This window comes from Lepisosteus platostomus, chromosome 12 (genome assembly GCF_059453375.1).
Source record: "Lepisosteus platostomus isolate fLepPlt1 chromosome 12, fLepPlt1.hap1, whole genome shotgun sequence".
In the NCBI taxonomy this organism is placed as follows: Eukaryota; Metazoa; Chordata; class Actinopteri; order Semionotiformes; family Lepisosteidae; genus Lepisosteus; species Lepisosteus platostomus.
Window position 1 is genome coordinate 1,312,721 of NC_142622.1, and position 8,294 is coordinate 1,321,014.

Sequence of the window (8,294 nt, forward strand, 5' to 3'; positions counted from 1 at the left end):
CAGCTGGCCTCCTCCTGCAGGTAACTGCTCTCCTGTTCTCGTCCATCAGCACTTCAGGCCTCAGGTCTTTTAAAGGCAACTGGAGAAAAACTTGCAAATTTGCATTTTTGAATTCAAAGGTGTGCAGCACTTATCTGCTAATCCTTCTCGAGATGAACAAATGTTACACGAACCTCCACAGATGTACTGTGTGCTCGGGGCCTGTCTACTTGCTGTTCCTCTGGCTCCACCCTCCTGACAGTGAACGATTAGGAAGTTTTCACGGAGCCTAGTTAAGAGTGACGGGATATTAATACAACAGAAGTGATCAGAAACAAACTGCTGCAGTGGAGATCAAATCGAAGCTGACAGCTCGACTCTTTCTCACAAGCTCCAGGGTAAAACATTTATCCGAACAGACGGAGAGCGTGTCCTCTACAGCTGCTGGGGGAAGGAAGCGCTCAGACGTCCAGCCGAGACTCCAGAGCCTCGTCCGGGCCGGCTCCGCGCGCGCACGCAGGTGCCTCGGCACGACCCGGGCCAGGGTCCGGAGGAGCCTTCATCACGCGCACCGCAGAGGACACCGAGAGCCACGAGCGCCAGCCCTCCCTGCTCGGCGGCACGGCGCCCCTCTCCACACAGATGGCGCTGCCGTCACCCGGCCCCACCAGCGGGGCGTGGGCGCTCGTCCAGGCCGGGGCCGGCCGCTGGGAGAGAGGGACGCCAGCGCCACACGGAAACAGAGCAAGAACCGAGTCACTGTGCAGCACGGCCCGGGTCTTGTGCTCGACGCACACCGAGATCTGAAGATGAGACTGAGAGTGGCACAGGGGAGTGGTGTGGCGGTGAGCGCTGTTTATCTGGCCCCGGGTTCGAGTCCAGACTGGGGAGCCCTCTGCGTGGAGCTTGCATGTTCCTCCGTGCCCCTGTTTTCCCCTGGCCCTCTCCCCACTGCCCAGCGGCTGGCTGGCGAGGTTAGATGTGTGACCCAACCGGAGTCCTGTTGTTCCCGAACAGGCTCCGGACTGCCCACCAGGATAGGCCGCTCCCTGACAAGGAAAGGATGAAGAAGAAAATCATCCCTCCATCCTTTTCCGAACGGACTAATCCAGTTCAGGGCTGCGGGGAAGCCAGGGCCTATCCGGGCAAGCAACAGGCACAGGGCAGGGTGCGCCAGTCCCAGACAGACGCCCAGCAGGGCCCACTCTCCCAGAAGCATGTTTTTGTGCTGTAGGGGAAAGCGAAGTCTCACAGGAAACCCACATGAACACGGGGAGAACATACAGACTCCACACAGACAGCATCCCAGGCCTGGATTTGAACCCAGGACCCCAGCGCAGAGAGCTACAGCAATGCTCACCACCGCACAACTGTGCCACACATTTATCAAAATGAATTCTGTCCCCCAAAGCTTCACAAAAAGTTGACTAAATCTAGCAGAGGCTGAAGCAGCCTACATCTGAAGAGCCTGGGGAACCGAAGAATGCTAATTTCTCATTAAAACTGAGATCAATGGAAATCCTGACTCATGGAAAACAAAGTCAACTTTTATTTGTATATCTTCGGGGCTTCGTTTTTCAGCATCTTAAGAACAAATCAAAACGCAGGCTATGAGCTGCAGAAAAGAATTTTACGCAAAAATGTGAAAAAGAAGTTCTGAAACTGCAGACCACATCTCTCATAAACTCGACCAGCTCAGGATTCCAGCCGTTTTAAGTCGACAGCTTTCCCTTCTGTTTACGGAAAAAAAGAACAGAAAAAAATCTCACAAACATGCCAAAGGTTTTCCCCCTCTTTTTTTACAACGAGAAAGTCTTCCGTCACATCCCGACAACTTGTCCACACTCCGTGCCGGACGGCTGGGGCGCTGACCCCACGCCCTCCCCGGAGAGACGAGGGCGCGCCGCGGCTCGTGAGCTCTGCCTGAGCAGCTGCCCCTCCCCACCAGATGACCACGGGAGTCGGGGTAACACAACCCCTCTCCAGGACACGGGGTCACCCCGAGCCCACACCACTCCACGGCGGGCCTCGACCTGCCCCTCGGAGCCGGGCCGGGCCGGGCGACTGGGCGTCCCTGCAGTCACGGGTCTGGGGGGAACAATCACGGAGAGCCTCGTCCCCCAACACACAGGGCCGGCTTCACCGGGACACAGGAACGCAACAGGGGGACACGCGGCCCACCCAGCCTGCCTGGTACTTAACCGATCCCGCAAGACACCCAGGGTATCGGCTTCAACCACACGGCCGGGGAGCTGACTCCACACTCCCGCCACCCTGCACGTACAGAGGTGCGTGCTGGTCGCTCTGCCCCCCACACTGAGAGAAACACGCAGAGACCAGGGGCCCAGAGGGGGGCTGTCTGCCCCCGTGGCATCCACACAGCAGGTCCTGCCTCTCCCTGCTCGGTGCCCCCCGGCGCGCCCCTGTACAGCGCCCTGTGACCATCCAGCGCTAGGGAAAGAGCAGCTGTATCCCCGACTGGCCGGTCGATCAGCCCGACAGAGCCGAGCCCCGCCCCGAGCCCAGCGGGTCTCATCATAATCAGCGCCGCCAGAACGGCCCATTGGCCACATCGGGCCCGGTCGCTCGTTGGCACGTCATTGATCCCAGGATCTCATCCTGCCCCTTCCTGGAAGACTCTGCCAGGGCCGGCCAGATCCCCACTCCCACCTGCCCTTCCCGGCCCGCGGCCCCTGGCTCCTGCTCTGTCTCTCCCGAGACCGTGAGACCCACTTCCTTCAGGCTGTCAGTGTGGGGCGTCTGGCTGATCAGAGACCCCGACATGCTCAGGCTCGGTCAAGGCTGCTGCTGCTGCTGATCTGCGGCCAGACTCGCCGCTGCGCTCCGGGAGCCTCAGGGCCAGTGTCACGGGCAGCCCGCGGCAGCACGGCGCTGCGTGTCAGTGGGAGTGGGAGTGGGAGTGGGGGGTCCTGTCACTTTCCCTGCAACCGGAGAGCGCGCGTGGCGAGCAGAGCGCGCCCGGACCCCTCTGCACGCGTGCAGCCCTGGAAATGACTGCGAAGCGCACGAAAGTTTTCTCCTTCTTTCCCTTCCGTTGAGAAATACGACCCCGCGGGGCCGAGAAGGAACAATGCCGGAATATCAGCTCAGCTCCAGTTTCCACGGCCCGAACCCACGAACGCACGCCAGGCGAAAACCATCGGGGGGGGTCTGTGACACGGACACCGGCTGCGCCCCCCGGAGGACCCGGGCACCAGCAGTCCCGGGCACGGCGTGGAGCCGCCAGAGCAGCAAGCGACTTGCGTGCAGCACTCGCCCCACGCACACGCGCCGCAGCCGTGGCGATTGCAGGCCACGCACAGGAGGCTCCCCGCACGCACGGCTCCCGCACAACTTACTCAGCGGTTGGGGATCTTTCCCCCTCCCCTCCAAAAACAATTATTATAACTACACGTGCGGCCATTTTTATTCCCCACTCCAGCCGGCGCAAACACATGGAGAGAGCACTTCCGAGCGCCCCCACCACCACGCAGCCGTCCCGTCGCGCTTCGGCACGGCGCCCCCCCGGGAGAGGGGCGCTCGGCTCCCGCACGGCCGGCCGGCCGGACCAGGCGACTCCTGACGGACTCCCGGCGCAGGGCGAGTTAGTTCAGCCCGGAGCAGGGAAACTGCCCCCTCTCGCTGCGCACACCGGCGGACAGCCAGCGCTCCGGGCGCGGCGGGGGAAAGTGGCACAACCGCCATCCCTGCAGATCTGGGAGAAATAAAGACAGACTTACCCCCGCCGATACCCCCCTGCCGTCCAATTCGCCGTCCCGGCTAGAAATTCAAACCCCCCTCAGCTGCTGTGGACGCGCAGCTCCCCATCCGCGCTCCCGGCGTCAATCTCGCTGCCGAAGCTACGCCCCCCTAGCGTCAGGCACGGGCAAGGACCAATCAGATTCCGGAGGCGCGCAGGACCCCGCCCCCAATGTCAGTTCAGAGTACAGGGTCGTATTAACACGCGCTGTAGCAGGATCTTAGTGACAGAGACACTTTAACACACACTGTAGCTGGACAGAGGTACATTAACACACACTGTATCAGGATAGTAGGGACAGAGACACACACTGTAGCTGGACAGAGGTACATTAACACACACTGTATCAGGATAGTAGGGACAGAGACACACACTGTAGCTGGACAGAGGTACATTAACACACACTGTATCAGGATAGTAGGGACAGAGACACACACTGTAGCTGGACAGAGGTACATTAACACACACTGTATCAGGATATTAGGGACAGAGACACACACTGTAGCTGGACAGAGGTACATTAACACACACTGTATCAGGATATTAGGGACAGAGACACACACTGTAGCTGGACAGAGGTACATTAACACACACTGTATCAGGATAGTAGGGACAGAGACACACACTGTAGCTGGACAGAGGTACATTAACACATACTGTATCAGGATAGTAGGGACAGAGACACACACTGTAGCTGGACAGAGGTACATTAACACACACTGTATCAGGATAGTAGGGACAGAGACACACACTTTAGCTGGACAGAGGTACATTACCACACAGTGTATCGGGATATTAGGGACAGAGACACACACTGTAGCTGGACAGAGGTACATTAACACACAGTGTATCAGGATATTAGAGACAGAGACACACACTGTGGCTGGACAGCAGGAGCAGAGGTACTTTAACATACACTGTATCAGGATATTAGGGACAGAGATACTTTAACATACACTGTAGGTGGACAAAGGTACATTAACACACACTGTAGCTGGACAGAGATACATTGACACACTCTGTATCAGGATATTAGGGACAGAGATACATACTGTAGCTGGATAGTGGGGACAGAGATACATTAACATATTGTAGTTGGACAGTGGGGACAGAGATACAGTAACACTGTAGCTGGACAGTAGAGACAGAGATACTTTAACACTTTTACACAGAAACACTTTTCTCAGTACCACACAGTAACTCATTTTGATTAATTATGTTTGTAGCGCTCAAGTGAGGGTCGAGTAGATGTGTCTTTCTTCAGAATAGGTGAGCTTGAGAAAGAATCCAATATAGGTCAGTCAACCCGTCTGGCCTATTTGGTAGTCAATAGTTAATTGATCCCAGGATCTCATCCGTTTCTTTTCATCAAATACGTCAAGTTATCGGCTCCAGCATCTGGGCATTTTATCCCCGATTCCCACAACCCTTTGTGTCATAAAATGCCTCTGGTCTCAGTTTTCTCGCATAGGGACAACTTATTTTCAGTCAATCCAACTTTATTTTATATATTTATTTATATATCTCTTTTTAAGGAAAACAACCTCTATAAAATGCTGTACATGAAAAATTCAGGAACAAGCCCTCATTCCTATCACAGAGGTGAAGGAGACAAAGCCAGTCCTGTCATGTCAGAGGAAGTGGCTATATGCCCCAGGTGCTAGTTGTCCCTTCAGTGAAAGACAATATGCCCAGCAGCCGAGCAGGGCAAAGAGCTGCATTGTTTCTGTTTATATACAGGACTCTTACTCATTAACAGGTGGGCATGGTTTACATGTATATTTAGGCCTATATTATACTGTAAATAACTCACTACAGTATTTGCCCTTATTGCTGGGTAAATAGACATTATATATATTTATAAATCTTCCTCACCAACAGCTGGGTGAAAATTGTCATCATAAAAATAAACAAACATAAAAACTAAAAGCTTACTATAGGCAGTTACTTCTATTGATATAACTTCTACTGTCTAAAGGAACAGGAAAGTCCAATGAAAGACTTTTGTTTACTTATTCAAACACTTGAAACCAATATGCTGTTTAATTTAACTGACAGCATCATTACAGCCTTCATGCCCCTTGATGACCACCCTCCTGTTTTTTACAGCGAAACATTCGGCCACATCGACACGTTTCAGCCCTGCAGTGCCCATGCTTTAAAAGTATAAAACATTGACAGAATCATATTTTCAGCCGGGGCTCATTCTGGGTTATTTCCTCTCCATGCTTTCACAGGGTCTAGCTCCTGGGTCCCAGATAATGGCACTGCCTGCAGAGAGGGAGAAACCGCTGTCTTCCCTTGAGCAAGGCAGGCTGCATCTCTCAGACTGAATGCCCAGCTTTATAAATGGGCACTCTCCTGAAATCTGTTTGCAGTTGCCTCATCTAGTTAATTGCACATATAAAAGGTAAAAGGCAGTGAGGGAGGAAATTCACTGTGACAGTTTCTTTTCAGTTTTCCCAATGCTCTGCAAGCCTTTGCAGAGAGACACAATGAGTCTCCACGCTGGAGTGTGTCCTGAACACCACTGAGCCCTGCCTGCTCCCACACCCCATCACAAGAATGATCGCGTGCAGCTCCTAATGTGTTCCTTTCAGAAATATCGCTTCTGCCTGTTCTGCCTTCAAGAAACAGCATGGTCTGAGTGCAATAGTGACTTCTAAAATTGCTGATTGCTTTAATTCTTGTGTATTTATTTCTCTCAATTCACAAGAGAGCAGAAAAAAACAAAGTCAAATTATGAAACACCTGTCAAACCTCATGATTCTAAGGAAAGATACCATTAATGGCAGTGATTATTTTTTTTCCATTGTCCCACAGTATCTTAGAAATACAGTACATTACATACTTCGATTGCCAGTTTCCTTCACAGCCTGGTTTTTAATTCCCCGAAAGTGCCCTCAACACCTCCAGATAGCTGTACTTGTGACATTTTTCATTTTCTTTCCAGGGAACTCTGTTCTGACCTCACAGTTGTTCTCTAATCAGATAACCGCTCCTCTTTGGAGCTCTGCTGTCGCACCTGTAAGTGTTTTTACAGTAAACAGCACAACTCTTCTCTCTCACTGGTTCACTCAACCTGTAAAACTCACTCAATCCCTCTGAAGTTGCCAATCAACCATTCACCTTTAGGAAAAAGCTGCTTGTGAACGGCTCTCAGAGACAAACTGAAAGGGAGGTGTGAGCTAAGACACAGTTGTAGATCAAAGCCACGACTGAATTAACTGTCATAGTTACTCAGTGTGTCACTTGTTAAAGTGTTTAGAAAATACAGCTGAGCTTAACAGAGGAGATAGTGACATCTGGTCTGTGCACTGGATATACGCTAAGCCTGTCTGACTCCAGTAGTTTGGTGTAGTCAGATTTCAAGGATTAAAGTGTGAACGTACAGTACAATGTCTACAACAACATTTTAAGGAGCTGACTGATATCTGAACAAGATCTTGGATCAATTACTGTAGCTCCTCGTGTCCAGATGGACTAGACAGACCTCTGAGTGTGTATGTAGGATACTCGAATAACAAAATGTTCACACCTGAATTTTCTACGCCGGGTTGAAAGCAGTGCGATATAGAAGTCTGAGCCCCAGACGTGTGACAGGGAGCTTGTGGGTTCACATCTAGGACAAGGTCCAGATGCCCTGCCCCTCTGCCAGGTACGTCACCCAGAGCACAACAGTAAAGCGCTCAGCCGTGTAGGTGGCCATGGCGGCCTGTCAGGTTGCGTCACCGTCTGGAATCCTTCAAGAGTCAGGAAGACGCTGTTCTGGTAGCATTAAAGGATGTTGGAGCGCTCTGATTGGCTCAAGCGATTTTCTCTTCTCACTTCCTGATGTTTTTGTAACTTTAATATGGAACAATAAATTATTTGGCTGAACTGACAATGCTACTTTGGTCACTGAGATAAAGCAACTCAAAACAGGTGAAGCAATTTAGTTTTATAATGTAATATATATATAATTCAGATATTTGTAGCGTACAAATAAAAAAGGCCCAGAGTCTGTGGCATAAAGTAATACTGGAATAATCCTTCTTGAAAAAGTACAGATTCAGCCCTGGGAGGTCAGCTGCTGTTTGCTTTGATGACTAACTTGTTACGAAAGAGCAGAAACAGAACAAGACCTTTCAGTGACTACTGGCTCAGGGGTGTGGACTTGTGCGCTTACGTAAAGTGTAACCTTAGCCCAGCCTATTGCAGAAACATAACTATTTTTAACCTGCTGCGATTTCCCGTGAAAACTCAGACACGGTGCTCGTCCGCTGCAAGGCTCTGCAGCTCATTCCATGTTTCTCCCTGCATCCGACTGGTGAATCCCAAGCCTTCTCTTTGCGGACTCTGGAGATCCAGTCCAGCTCTCAAAATCACTGCAAAGACTTTCTCGGGAGGGAGAGCCGTGCTGCGTTTCTAAACATGAGCCAAACCCAGATTCCTGGGGACTGATGGAGCCGGATCATTTTGGATCTCAGGCTGGACTTGTTAATTGTTCTTTATCGAATTGGGTATCAAAGGTGGGTTGCGGTTTAAAAAATAGGCCCAATGTAAAAATGAACAA

General features: G+C 51.7%; 1 protein-coding gene across 5 annotated transcripts in view; it reads right to left on the reverse strand.

Annotated features, from left to right (window-relative positions):
* The window catches only part of LOC148650810 (protein PALS2-like), a 35,635-nt gene extending 31,793 nt beyond the window's left edge, over positions 1-3,842 (reverse strand). For all 5 annotated transcript variants that reach the window (XM_088600354.1, XM_088600351.1, XM_088600350.1 and 2 more), the window contains exon 1: positions 3,720-3,842. The gene's annotated coding sequence lies outside the window, so the exon portion shown is untranslated. The remainder of the gene's footprint in view (positions 1-3,719) is intronic.
* Between the last annotated feature and the right edge of the window lie 4,452 nt (positions 3,843-8,294).